This window comes from Anguilla anguilla, chromosome 10, assembly GCF_013347855.1.
Source record: "Anguilla anguilla isolate fAngAng1 chromosome 10, fAngAng1.pri, whole genome shotgun sequence".
Taxonomy (NCBI): Eukaryota; Metazoa; Chordata; class Actinopteri; order Anguilliformes; family Anguillidae; genus Anguilla; species Anguilla anguilla.
The window spans coordinates 17,054,070-17,065,334 of record NC_049210.1 but is presented as its reverse complement, the minus strand read 5'-3'; the positions used below and the strand labels follow the sequence as shown (position 1 = coordinate 17,065,334).

Sequence of the window (11,265 nt, the reverse complement as noted above, 5' to 3'; positions counted from 1 at the left end):
TTGTTGTTTTTGTAGTTATTTTTATTATTTTATATTATTATTATTGTCTTAATTATTATTATTATTATTATTATTATTACTGCGACCATCTATTTTATATGTATTATTGCATGTCTTAACATTTTATGTTGTGGACCACTGGGAAAAATAACTGGCGGTCATATGACAGTAATGAAAAGCTATACACCCAAATAAGCTACGATCACCAGCACGTTAGCACTTAAGAATATTCACGTTAGAGCTGTCAGCATATCCGTTATCACTGACGGCGGCATTTTATATATCTTTGCAGTGATTATAGGGAAGCTCCGTAACCACTATTTATGGAGCAGGGGTTTTCTAGATTATTGCCGTGTCAGTTCATATACATTTTTTAAACATTGGTTGCACGGATGAAAATGTCACTGCGACATTACTACACTTTCCAATCAGATGGGTCTGAGTCATGTCATGACCGGAAAACAGCAATTTTCATAAATCAGACATTAAAAAGACATTACCATTGCAATACTCCAACATTAGACTGTTATATTTTGAATGCAGTATATGGTCATGTGCAAGCATTACGGTCATATACTTCAGCGCGAAATCCCCTTACGCTGTGAAAACCAAGTCTTTGCAAAACAAGATTAATCTACGGTACTGTATAGGCGATACTGTAGGGCCTACGCTGTTATCGCACGTTAAGGAAACTGCGGATGAGAACAACTTTCCTTGTTTTTCAACCTAAATCTCCTCCTATTGACGGGAGAAAAGACATCTATTTCTCAAGGGGAGTCTGCGTGGCACGTAAACTCAAACAAGCTCAGTCGGAGTAGGAGATCCGCAATACGAGTAAGTGAATGCGTGTGGGGACTTTTGTGCAGTTAAAACAGAAGTTGCACAGCGCGGATTAATGTAACCCACCATGCTTAGCCACTGTAATTAACTTTCCGTATTCCACACGGCTGTGTAAGAAGCGTTTACTTGCCTAAATCAGGTAGGAATCTGTTATTCGTTTACATTTTATTACTGTAAGAATATATCTGTTGATAAATCGTCATACTTCTGCACAGTACTTCGCTTTTAACTTTGCATTCCCGAACTGGGCGAAAAAGTAACACTACCCAGGGTAACTGGAATGTTCATTAGCCTAATTTTTTAGTCAAGCGAAGTTTTTGCGCAGCGCGCTAAAATAATAATTCCGTTGTAGTGCAGTATTTACGTTCAGCGTTTTCGTTCTACGTACTTCAGCGTGCCATTTCCTTATCCCGTTAACAACTGAAATTATTTGGTGTGTTAAAGTCGTGGCTGTTGGATAAGACTCCCTCAAATAGTCACGCTCTACTGGGGAGTGTATAGTTACTCTAGTCTAGACAAAAACAAAACGGCAACATTTCAAGTTTCACTTGACACCAATTGCTGTACTTCTTGTGGCAAATTACACAGTTAGCATGTGCTCACATATTGACAACGAAGTTGTTTATTTTACAGAGCGCTTTGAATAATCAGACGTGTCGAGGCGACGGGGCAACACTGCGGTACTGTTCTAAAGTATGTGGACAATAAAGGCTGTCTCTATAGGGAAGACAAAACGATTTTCATTACATACAGAACATATAATGAGTCAGCTTGGCTGCTTTCTTTAAGGAAATTAATATACCGACATTTTATAAACATCCAATGAGTATGAAACGATATTTGACCGGGCATTAACAGTCTATACACCTGGACAGTTCTGTTACACAGGTGTCTAGATGGTTCATTTCTTTGCCAGTGCGAGTAAGGTTTTAGGCTTATAGGCTAATATGTTTAATAATGTATCTTTACCCGGTTCAGAAATGCTAAGAGTAAGACGAAGTAGCTTATTGTGCAGAATCAATGCGGATTAGTTTTACCTATATTGCAAATGTAATTTCCATCAATGAAATTACTTTGACGGACGTATTGCAGTTTTGAACATTAACTAATCAGATTATCAGCAATGCCAATAACAAGCTAAAGAGGATTCATTCCAACTGCACCCAAAGCGGTGAGACGCACAGCTCTGTTATTGTTGGATAATGAGACTAAGAGATTGTCAATGCACGTCAATTAAGCAAAGACGCGGGGTGTTTAAATGGCCCAGTTGGCTCGATAATTCATTTAACGTTGCATGTTCATTAAGTGTGAAATTGATGTTGATTATCAATTAAGTCCAGAGAGCAGCAATTAACTTAAAAGTGTCATCCAAATTAGGATTGATAGTATTGAGAAGCTTTTCGTAAGAGCTGTTTCAGTTGATATTTATTTATTTATGTTTGTTGAAGTTGCAATAATTTCAAGAATGGTCCTCAAGCAAGAAAAGAAGGTGGCTATTAATGCAGTGGCTGACTCTGCACTCTAGGGAAACATGTTTTGTACTTCAGTTTACTTGCAGAGAATACAGTAAGGTGTTGTCTAGGGAGCAGGATGCTTCTCTGGGGGAAATAAGAACACAGGAAAGGCCCATTTGAAAGAAAGCTTGGCTTACTGTGTGATATAATAGGTTCTGTCATGATCAAAGCCTTCGTCCAGTCCTTCGTTCTGGGGCTCTTTAGGGAAGCACAAGGCACAGGGGGCTTCAGAATGGCCTCTGGGGCTTGAGGAAAAGAGGAGGTGGAAGTAACTGGTAATCACAGGGTTATTAAGCGTTGCCTTTCATACCTGATGTGGACCTCCATTTTGTACATACAGTGCAGCGGCACCTATCTATCAGGTGTGATGCTCTGTTCAGGCGAAACCCAAGGGTGTCTTTACTCCGTTCATTAATTCATTTATACGTAGCGTTAGTTGTGTTTTGTTCCACACTCTTCCTTATAATGAGGGGGAACTGATAATGACTTGTCAAGCGACGTTTGAAATGTGTGTCCGAAGGAAACACAGCGACACATAAGTAATGTATTCCGCATAGTTTCCTTTCACCGTAAGGGAAACTAATGGTAGCATGTTCTGTAGATAAGATATAAAAACCTTCATATTTATGCAAACAATGATAATTACCATGTTGTTTTTTTATGTATTTCCTTTTGTTATTAAGAACAATATATCATTCTCGTTGTAAGGGAGGGTACGGGGGACACGGGCTCATGCCGTGAATGTCAATGCAATTAATTTGTCTACGCTTCTCTCTGACACCCAGAGCAGCTTCTCTTCTCTGTTTGTCAGCTGCTCTGAGCGTTTATATAGCCTCTCTGCACATGGGGCTGGGTGCATCGATCTGGCACGACCAGTTCATGCACCTATTTTCTTTTCTTAAACTGCATGCAGTTGCAAAGATCTTGGCCTAAGCCTGCACCCTAACTCCAAAGTTCCGAGCCACCCACCACTTCCCCGTGTTGGGGGCTGCCCTGAGGGTTCACTTTCACTTGGGGGTTAGTTGTTTAGGGAGACTGCAGCCTGTATCTGTGAAGAAAGTGTACAGTACAAAACACAATCACAGTAAAAATTCATTTTATATCAGAAAAAATGATATCAGAAGGCCAAAAAAGAAGAGTACAGTTTCTTTAGCCAAGTATGTTCAAGAATAAATGTGTTTGCAAAGTACATTAGTTTGTATGTTTCTGAAAATGCATGTGAGATTGCATGTATGTGGTGTTAGTGTCTGTGTACATGTGGTGGATGCTGGTCTGTTTGCGTATGTTTGCATATGTGTGTTTATTGTATGTTGAAGTAATCAAAATAGAATCATGTTTAGAAACTAACTGCAATCAGATTATTTTTAAAAAGTGTCCTTGGCTGATTATAGTTGCTTCATTGTTGTAAGATTACATAATCCAGATTATATCTAATCTGAATACTACCCAACTGGCAGTGGATAGAGAAATAGGGACTGGATAAGAAGCATAGCCTTCTGTAGTTTGAGCATATAATTATATTTGAGGCCTATTTTCATCTGTCTTGAATGTAGTCAGTGTAGTTCTCCCTGGAGTGCTTACAGTAAGACCAGATATGTCCTGTAGTCTGTTACTCTAGATTTGTAGCATTCTTCTTTTGTCATACAGACCCATCCTGAGTGTACTGAAATACATCAGATAATTTAAAAAGCATTTGCTCTCCTCTTCAACAAAATCTGCTTAAAACCACAGTGGAAATGCAAAAAATTTCATTTGTTAGGAGGCTCGAAATGTCATAAACCACGTAATTTTGCGCAAGCCTCACTTCTAACGGGTGACTTTTGCTCCTCTTAATTACACGTCCTACATGTCCTTGGGAGTGTTTGGGTAACGGCACTTGGTCCACCGTGTGCGAGAGCCACGCACGCCAGGCTGCATCAGTGTTTCCCGGCCTCGCCGACACCGTAGAGAGACGGACACGGCGTGCAGTGGCTAGCTGTCACGTGGGAGCCGGACCCAGGAGTTGGCGGCTGGGTAGCGGTTGCGGCGCTCACCGAGCCGAATGCTTTCTGAAATGAGTCACGCGGCTGGCTAATGGACGGGGGCCAGCGCTGTGCAGTTCAGCGCTGAAGGCACTTTTTTGTCTCCCGCGTAGCGCTCCAGCACTCTCTCCTGTTTCTCTGCCCATTTCTATGTGGGTGAGCTGCACTGATTCATGTGAAACTAGGCACTGATAGACTTGCCAGGTAGAGGCAAGGTTCATGGAGGTACAACTTGTCAGTTTTAACTTGTCAATTTTAACTAAATCATTTTGAACGATGTTGATAATATAACAGAAGGCCAGGAGTGAAACATGCATGAGGGACATTAATGTCGAAGTAAGGAGGTTCTGTAGAACATTCACATGGCGTGAACAGGCCTGGCTTTAAACCTCAGAATCATTAGAAAAGGATTCATTCTTTGAATCCCTTTGGAGCAGATGGCCTGGTGCACATGTAGGATATTGGTCTCCACTAAATCCCCTGGCTCGATTAGCTAATTAGCCCTTTGATTCACATTAGACCTCCTTACAATATTTAATGTAGGGACACAAGAACTCAACAAGAATTTGTCATTCTTGAATAGTGATGGAAAGAAAGAACGTATTCTCTCTTAGAACATAACATAGCCCTGACCTAGTCTGGACCAAGTCCTAACAATGTAAAAATGTAACTAAAGCCGCGTTTCCACCGCAGGAACTATACCCCGGAACTAGGAACCTTTTGAGGAACTCAGTGCGTTTCCACCGCAGGAACTAGGGTCTAAATTTAGTTCTGGGGGCTTTGTTTTACCCCCCAAAACGTTCCTGCTCGGGGGGTAGTACTTTCCGAAAGTACAGGAACCTTTTGGGTGGAGCTTGCAGCGCTGAACATTTCTGATTGGTCGAGTACTCGTAGCATTTGTGTTGTATTTATTTTCCGCCATTACCCGCCATGTTTGAAAATATGCAGCGGCAAACCAATTTATTTTCATAATAACTTCAAATCAAACTTGTATGTTATGCGGCGCAGTAGCCTACTTTTGGTTATAGCCTGTCAACGTCTTGGAATTATAACGTGTGCTCTTCTGTTCTTTTCTTGCTTTAGTATTCGTTTTATAAAATGTCAAGCATTCGTGCTGGGACAGCATATTACGTAGGCTACCAAAACATTCAAACGGATTAATTCGGTTGCTGAATATTTTCTTCCGGATTTTCTTTGTTAGCCCGTTGTAATTGACTCAAAACGTTTGATACAGTTATGTGAGGTATGCGGTAGTTCTGCATAATTAACATTGGTGATACAGTACAAGCAAACTGGAAATCACCTTCCGCACTTTTTATCCGGGTAAAATAACAGGTTAATTCTAGTAATCTTCCCTTTAGCTTTTTCAGACTGCCGTAATTTTACTCAATTTCACTGCCATTTTTCAATTCCACGAAAAGACCAGGAAGACTATGGACTAATTTATGGTGCATGGTTCGCATCTGGAGGGCACACTTCGCTGCTCGGCTAGCAGTAACTTCGAAGGAAAGCAAACGGTGGCTGTACCACTACTAATTTACATTTTCACGCAAGTCCGAGTTTTCGTTCTATTTTTGTCATTTTGCGATTAGCCTATATGGAATTGACGACGAGAAAGTAATAAAACAGCAAATTGTTTACAACGTGTGCATGTTTTCTGCTGTTAATGAATGTGTTTGAGAGGATATATGAAAATCAATAAATACAAAAGTAACCATATATAGTCATTGTTGGTAACCCGTTGTATATAAGTGGAATAAAGCCCTCCGGGCTGTCCTGGTTATTAGAAAATAATGTAGGCTACTTCGGTGGTAGTATGGGGTTACAGAAGAAATCATATGACAGATGGACCGACGACAACGTCAGTGGGCTAATTTGCCTAATCTTCGCGGTACTTTAGACCCCGGTGGAAACGCAGACAACCATTGGCTGAAGGAACTTTTTAGTTCCTGGTAAAGTAGTTCCTGGGACTGAAAGTTCCGGGTAATTTTGGTGGAAACGCGGCTTTAATGTGGAAAATAAGCATGTAACAGATTTTAGTTGGTCACCATTAAACCAAAAGTAAGCCATTGTGCAGAAGCCTTTTGCAAAAAAAGTGCACCCCATGATTCAGTAGTTTGTAAAAACCCCCTTCAGCAGGAATAACCTGGATAGTTTTCTGTAAATGTATTAGTCTCATATCATATTGAAGGAACTCTGGCCCATTCCACTGGACTACATCAGCATAGCAAAAAATTAATGTTGGATTCACTGATTGTGGCACATCCAGTTCCTGTGACTGCAAAACAAACTGTCAAAGTTTCTGATTTTAAATAGGCTACAGGTGGTAGCACTTCTGAAGATTATCTAATTGAGCATACTTGATTAGCCGCCCCTGGTACTAATGACCTTTTTAATTGATATGGACTCAGTAACGGTGCACATACTTGTGCATACATGGCTTCTGTATGCTGGCTTTGTATTGGTTGAATAAATATGTAAAATTTTGAGCGTTATGAATCTTGGATTTACCTACTGTTAGGATTTGGTGAGGCCTAGATTAGGGTTAGTCATGTTTTATGTAAACCCATAGAATTTAAAGATTGTATTAATTAAGTATTAATTAAGAACAGAAGTTGGCATGAAATCTAGAAAATGATTTGGCCCTCCTCCTCCATATCTGGTTCAGGGGTGTGGACTTGAATGTATAAGTAGCTTTTATTTTTATTTACACAATAGCGTATATTTCTTTTTCTTTGTATTTTGGTAGCATCACAGCACGCATCAGTCTGAACTGAAGATGAACCCTAGTGATTCCATCACTGTCACCGGACTGCCGATTAGGCTGATTGTTTATTTGTTTGTTTATCCCTTCTGTTTTTGCAGCCGTCCTTTCTTTTAATGCAAAGCAAGCCGCCTAAGCATCAAATGCCTCGATGCGAAATGGCACATCGAAGCTCTGTTTAGCTCGTATTTTTATCTTGTCATGCTCCGCACTTTAGCTCGCGCCTGTCTGACACCTTCGCGGAAGCAGATTCCTCTCGTCTGTCTGTTTCAGCGCAGACGAGACCTTTGCGTAGGGCAGGTGTGTGTGTGTGTCTAACACACACCGCTCCTCAAATGGAACATGCCACTCCCGGGTGCTCCTGTCACTCAAAAGCGTTCCGAGACTTTCCTTCCTTCAGAAACGCGCAGGGCCGACTCAAAGCTACGTGCATTTTTGGGGAACAAAAGTACATTTATTAGATTGATTAATGCTGTTAATGTAATCAGCTCCTGTCCACACTGAAGGAGGACAAAGTATTTCAGCTGGTGATGAAGGACATTCGTTTTCTAACTTCAGTTGGCTCTGGAAAAGGGCTGTGTGATGTGGGAGAGGCTGTCTGTCACTGTGGAGTGATTTGAAGACTGACAGAGGAGCTTGAATCTGCTAGTCTATTTACACAACTCGAGTGCCCTACATCCTGGATTTCCCTGCTTTGCTACATTACAGTATTTAAAGAGAATTGGCCCTCTATCCTCGAATGACACGTATAACAGATACTTTATGTACTATACATGTGTATGACTATATACTTCCGTAATCAATTCAGACTATGTACTTTACATAGCGTACAGTGACAGCTTCCTACCTGGGAGTGAAACCTGAAGCCTTTTTGTAATGCATACAATGCCTTAACCTTCGCTGCCACTCCACAGCCTTGCAGCCATAGTCGAAACAGATTGTTGCAACCATAGTTGACACTGACACTGATGAATGATCGTATTCTATGAGTAAGGACAGTGCTTAAGAATGTCCCCGAAGGTGCACTAAATGATTCTAATTTGCAGGATTCAGTCTACATTTGTCCGTCAGTTGAACTTACCAGTAAATTCAACAGTTACTTTTTTTTTTTCTTCGCAAACACAGTCTGGCAAGTTAATTTTGGTGATCACTGAGCTCCCCAGACTGTGAGAAAGAAATCTGACACTTGGATGTGTTAACACCTGTTAATCAGACTTAAAGAAAATTTGATGCGTGGCTCACTACTGGGGGCCATGTGAATCCCAGTGATGAAGACATCACTGATTCAGACAGGTTTCACAATTCATAGTTTATGTTACAGCTATATATCGCATTACTGTGTGTATGTATATGGCAGAAGCCGCTTAGCCAGACAAACTGCTCATATTTTCAGCCTATCCTGTTGTACAGCTTGATATTGAAGCATTGCAATTTAAATGGCAAAAGCCCATCTGGGAATCGTCCTTTTCCGCAGATATTCCGTTATATCCACACTTCCATAATCACCACGCTTCATGCAAATTTTCGGCACAGGGCTGCGTACAGTATTCACGGAACTGGTTCAGATATGTGAAAAAAATGCCCTTTACAGTAGGTTCATACTTTACCACGAAGAAGTACCGCATTGACTGTCTCTAAAAATGACTGTCAGTGTATGGAAATGATGTACGTACCCGTAAAACCGGAAAAGTTTTCATTCAGAACACCCCCCTCCCCTTCCTCCCGGTCATTGGACTGGAAATGTTGCTCTCATCTGGCAACACTGCTCAGTACATTAACATATGGTTACAAGAAACTGTATTGGGATCATAGCAGGAATACAGAATGGACCACCAGCAAATTCAAAGGTTTATGTTAGGCTACATTTTACCCCCCCCCCCCCCCCCCAAACAGAACACATTTGTGGCATGTCATGCACAAGATTTAAAAAATATGTGAATATCGAATTGATGCAGGATCTCCTACACACATCTCAATGTGCAGCAACGTGCTCTTCTTTCCTGTCCTGTCACTTTAAACATCCTGGTGCGCTGCACTGAACTTAGCTAATAATAGCTTCCACCTGTGTGCACCTCCACCTTCCCGCCATCTTAATCAAAGTGGGTGGGTGACATTGAATGCTCTGAGACACTGTGTCAGCTCCTATGTTACATTATTTAATTAGGGTCTATTGAATTTGGTTAATGACTGAAATATCATTTGATCATGGTGCATCAACTGGTTTATGTACTATTTCTTATTTCAGTATCACGGTGGGGAGCCATGCTGGTACACCCCTAGCGAGGACAGCCCTAGGGACTACAGGCTCAGGGCACCTCACAGTTTGTCCTCGGTCTGTCTTTAACAGCTGATTTGAGAGAACTTTGCGCAAACGTTGGAAATTGAAAAAAAAAAACGTTAAATTGTCAGTCAGCGCTATTACGATAGCGAAACGACTCTTCTGAAAAAAACGCGGTGGAAGATGACAGGTGCGGGAGGAAGATCTCGCAGATTTCTGACTGTGCGATGGAGCGGTGCCCAGTCATTTGCAAGCTGGTCATAGGCAGCGTGGCAGCAGCAGTCTGGTTAATGAACAGGGGGGTGGGGGGGTGTGTGTGTGGTGGCCAGGCCTACAGTATGATGCTACAGCACCTCTGCATTGGGGTTTAGCTGAGGAGATGTTTGTAGGAGAGGTCAGTCAGTGTGGGAGGGCCGTCTTTAAACGCATGCATAAATTAGACTTTCAGACATCGTTGCTCTGCGTTTGCCGTTCGTTCATTATCTCTAATGGAATTGGAGGATGGTGCATTTTATTGTTGTTTTTGTTTTATTCTTCTTGATAACTTTTTCCTCACCATTTACAGTTGAAGCGTTTGTATATATACATACACATACACATAATGTCCAATAATAGTTGTCCATAGGCATAAAGGTCATTTTTTTTTAAACCTGGTTTGTGGCTTGATATGAGACGTACCGTCTCTTTTTTTTATCCGTGGTTGGATTTCCCCGAGACTGAATCTCTCGTACCTAGAAAGACGATCAGGAAACCGCCGGCTTCGTCTTCCTCTGAACCTCATCATCTGAATTCTGAGAAGGCTTCAGCCAGGAGACGAGACGCTTGCATTTCTGAGGGGGAGAGAGAGAAAAAAAAAGGGAATCTTAAAATAAGCTTCTTGTGATGAAACAATGTCAGGTTTTAGCCACGACGGCTGGTACGTGGTGCTGCTCTAATTTTAAACATGTTTCCCGAGGAGATAAAAGGATATCGGCGTCGGAACACCTCCCAGAGTCCTCGTCTCTTTTTAAAGCTCTTCTGAGGAGCTGTGTAAAGGAGTTGATTTGAGTGAAAGCCTGATTTATTTATTCTGATCTGAATCCCCGGGCCTGCAAGCATAAAGCACAGCTGATGGGAATTCATCAGAAAAATTGTGTTGCTTTTATATGAAAAATGTGTGAAGAACCATGGGATGGTACACAGGGGGGAGAATAATTCTCAATCACAGAGGCACACTGAAAGGAGGACTTCCCCTGTTCCCTTATTATGAAGTTGGACAGTTAACCTCCAATACGTGACATGGACAAAAAAAATTATTGATTATATCTATAACATACCTTACGTATTACTTTTAGTTGCAGTCGTAGTGTGAAATGATTCTATATTATTGTTTTTATTGTAAGGACTGAGTAGAATAAATATATTTTTCCTTCTTGCCTTGGCCAAATGTAGGCCTAATCTCTTGACACCTGTAACATTATTGGAAAGTAGGCCCTTATGCATTTTAACTAGCGTGTGCTCTGGTGTGTAGAGGTACTTTAAGTGGAACACATGCTTTTATAGCCCACAGATGCTGCCAATTCTAAAATAAAATCCGCAGCAGAGAAAGCCCCTTTAATTGCCAGCATTATTTGGAAAAGCTTAAAGTGTGCCTCCGAATTCTGAGTCTGTCATTGCTCCAGGAGAAAGGTGTGGGGGTGCAGTGTAAAATGTGGGAAAAACTTTCCGATTTGCCTCGGGTTACAAGTTATTTTCTTTATCTTTTTTTTTTGCAGTTTTGTTTATTTATATGCCATAGTCATGTAAATCATGCACTTTTGTCTTATTTTTCAGTTGCAAGTTATTTATATTTTTGAATATAATTAGACA

The 11,265-nt window shown here is 41.1% G+C and overlaps 1 protein-coding gene across 4 annotated transcripts in view; it reads left to right on the top strand.

Moving 5' to 3' along the window:
• The first annotated feature begins 490 nt into the window (after window positions 1-490).
• The window catches only part of LOC118206618 (serine/threonine-protein kinase Nek6-like), a 61,696-nt gene continuing 50,921 nt past the window's right edge, over window positions 491-11,265 (top strand). For 2 of the 4 annotated variants that reach the window (XM_035379500.1, XM_035379497.1), the window contains exon 1: window positions 491-834. The gene's annotated coding sequence lies outside the window, so the exon portion shown is untranslated. The other 2 variants (XM_035379501.1, XM_035379499.1) reach the window with 1 other exon arrangement.